Source organism: Bison bison, unplaced genomic scaffold (assembly GCF_000754665.1).
Source record: "Bison bison bison isolate TAMUID 2011002044 unplaced genomic scaffold, Bison_UMD1.0 scf7180017864181, whole genome shotgun sequence".
Lineage (NCBI taxonomy): Eukaryota > Metazoa > Chordata > Mammalia > Artiodactyla > Bovidae > Bison > Bison bison.
In genome coordinates, this window is record NW_011494753.1 from 4,946,586 (window position 1) to 4,950,392 (window position 3,807).

Below are 3,807 nucleotides of genomic sequence, written 5' to 3' on the forward strand. Positions count from 1 at the left end.
CTGTGTCCTCCCACTACCCCAGGACTCTCCTCAGCTGAAGTCACGAGAATTCCCTGAGGAAGTCACGAACACCTGGTCCAGGTACACAGAGCAGTCACTCAACAAACGCCACTTCCCTGCGCCTTCTGGGAATTGCTCATGGTGAATTTCCAAGCCCAGCATTTCCTCTCTCTTCTCCGGCCTCTGAGGCTCAGCAGGGAGCAAACTGCCCTGCTGGCCCTGCGCTCCTAGCCCTTCTCCTGTTTCAAGACTGCGGGTCTTCAGGGCAAACACAAATGTGCTTTACTTGCACCCCACCTCCTGCAACTCCTGACAAAGTAGGTGCTCAGTGAAAGTTTGCTGGTTGAGAGATCTGCGAAGATTCCTTGCAGGATAAGGAACTTGAAGGAACCCTGGCTTGTGAAGGGCAGAGACACGTTGGGATAGGCGGAAGGGAACCCAATGGAAAAACACAGCAAAACTTAAGTAGGGTGGGAGGCAGCGGGGTCTGGGTGGTCTGAGGGAAGAAACCACCCCAGGGGAGGCCAGAGAGAGCCCCTGTGAGTGGTAACCTGCCTGGGATGGCCCGGAGTCTCCCAGGCAGCCTCTGGGCACCTGCCAGCCTGGCTACCCTGCTGGATGACCACAATTCATTTTTACCTGCTTTTTGCCAGCAGTCAGGCCTGGGAGTATGCCTGGCCTTCTTTCATCTTTAGCCCCTCTGTATGCGTATATATTTTACTTTAGAATAATGTCACTTTACAGCCATGAGCTCCCTTCTGTCCCCAGAGTATTTTCAGAGGCCCCTCCCCATCAGTCTCCACCTGGACCTTTGGACCAGCCACCCATGGTAATAGATGAAATGGAGATGAAATGGCTTTCCAAGGTGTCACCATCACCATGTCCAAGCCAGCCACATCCTGCCTTTCAAGACAGCAGTATGGGTCTAAAATGGCTATTTGATTTTAGAAACATGTCTTCCAGAACTAAAGTGCACGCAAAGCTTCAACATCCTTCCTTTTGGCTGATAACCTTTCTCTCCCCTCACTGTATTCTCAATCTAAACATGTTTATAAATCACTGCAATTTTCTTGCATTTCCCTCTAGAGGAACTTGGATTTTGAAAAGGACTTCAGCCTCCCAAAACTTTACATAATTTATTGCAGACATATTTTGTGCTTGCAGTATCTTCCGGTACAAAAAGAGAATCTCCCTTTTATTTCCAGAAGTTGTTACAGACATATTCTGAATTTAAATGTCTTGAAAGTTCAGCCAGGACATGCTGCAAGTGTTGATTCCCTTTGATAACTGGAAATCAAACTGCATCCCAGGAGGACCGAGGTCTCCATACTTTGTGCCTTCCTGAGTGACAAAAGTTCTGAGTGGTTTAAAGCCCATTTCATAGAAATTCACTTTTCTTTTAAAACTCTTAAAAGACTAAGAAATAAAGCCAGTGTGTGAAGGTTATGTGTGGAGGAGAACCCTGTATTTTTACAAGTGAGCTAGGCATCCCAGGAGCACAGGCTGGGAGCCTGCATGGGAGATGTTGGGAGGCTCAGAGAAGTTTCATGAAGAATAGACATTTGAGCCGGGACAGGAGACCTCCCTTTCAGTGTTCTTGTGGGATTAAAGGAAGAGAAGTTTCATGAAGAATAGACATTTGAGCTGGGACGAGAGACCTCCCTTTCAGTGTTCTTGTGGGATTAAAGGAAGAGAAGTTTCATGAAGAATAGGCATTTGAGCCGGGACGAGAGACCTCCCTTTCAGTGTTCTTGTGGGATTAAAAGAAATCCTGTGACACATTCAGCCTATTACATTGTGTGTAGTATGTGCTCAGTAAATAGGAGCTGCAGTGAAAAATCATGATCATTATTACCTTTGCTAGAGTTTCTGTGGCATCCACTAACATGAAGTGGGCGATGAATCTGGGAGAGAAACATCCCCTGATAATGAAAATATTTTTAATTTCTTTTATTGAAGTATTATAGTTGATTTACAATGTTGTATTACATTATGTTCTACTGTATAGCGGAGTGATTGAGTTATACATATATATATATATATTTCTTTCCCATTACAGTTTATCACAGGATATTGAATATAGTTCCCGGTGCTATAAGTAGGACCTTGTTGTTTATCCATTCCATATATAATAGTTTGAATCCCTGATTCTGAAATATTACTGTCGGAGACTTTTTACCTCCCCCAACACCACAGGCAAAGTCACCTCTTTCTGGTCTCCCTGGCTTGAGAGCAGAATTCATCAGCCCCATGTAGTCCTGCTTCTGTGGGTCCCTGCCCTCCCGCCTCCACGCCTGGCACCGGCTCCTGTGGGCTCCAGGACCCAGTGCTGGGGCTCCTGGAGCTGTGCCCAAAACTGTCCACTAGCAGGTCTGCATCTGTAACTCAGTTTAGTGCCTGGTCATTTCCCCTTCAGTCTTGGGGCCAAATGTATTGAGAAACAAATTGGTTGTTTGTCCAGACCAGTTGTGGTGTACACTAAAAGGTTCACATCCCAAAGCAAGTCAGTAAAATGTAAATTTGGTACAACTAGCCCTCTTTCACCTGGCCTTGACATTCCTTCTCTAGGAATCTTAGAAATGGCTTTTTAAGATTGCTGAAAATTTGTTGAGATTTTACTGGTTTTAATAGATTAATTACAGATGAATTAATATCACAATATTGTCTATTTGTCCAGGAATATTCTCCCTTTATTCAGTGTTCAACTCCTGTTTTATAGTGGAGTTTTATAGGTTTCCTGGATGATTTCTGTACCTTTGTAATTAGACTTTTTCATAAGGACTTTTTAGGATATTTTACTCTGCATATTTCTCTTTTCTTTTTTTTTTTTTTTAAGCAATAACATGTGGACAAAAAAAAGTGCTTTGAAAACTGTGTGAATGGTTTAAAGAATAAACTACACAGCTGTGCACCGGTCACACAGGAGGAACATGGTTGTACCCCAGAATTCATGGATGCGCCCGCTCCCCGACCCGCAGAGGTCACCACTGTCCTGAATCATCCATGTTTACACAGGTCTCCCTCAGCATCCTGATAAAGCCATTGTAAATGGAAAATATCCCAAGTCAAAATGCATTTAATACATAAAACCTACCAAACATCATAGTTTAGTCCAGCTTCCTTCAAACCTGCTCAAAACACTTATATTAGCCTATAGTTGGGCAAAATCATCTAGCACAAAGACTGTTTTATAATGAAATGTTGACTATCTCATGTAATCTGTTGAATACTGTACTTGAAGCAAAAAACAGAATGGATGTCTGGGTCCAGGCTGGTTGTCAGTGTATTGATGGTTTACCCGCATGGTGGGGTGGCTCACTGCCACTGCCCAGCATCTCCAGAACAGGTTATGTGGTTTAGCACTCACCCAGGAAAAGATCCAGATTCAAGAGCTACCATATCATCCTTCAGTCCTGCTCCTGTGCATATTCTGGATAAAAACACGGTTTGAAAGGATCCATATACCCCAGTGTTCATTGCAGTGTGGTTTACAATAGCTGAAACATAGAAACTACATAAGTGTCCATGGACAGAAGAGTGGATAAAGAAGATGTGACACATATATACAATCAAATATTACTTAGTCATAAAAAAGAACAAAATAATGCCATTTGCAGCAACATGGATAGACCTGCAGATTTATAATACTAGGTGAAGTAAGTCAGACAGAGAAATACAAATATGATATTGCTTATATCAGGAATCTTGAAAAAAGATAAAAATTTATTTACAAAGCAGAAACAGACTCACAGACTTAGAGAACAAGCTTACTAAATCTACGATTACTGGGAGCTGGGAAACAGTGCT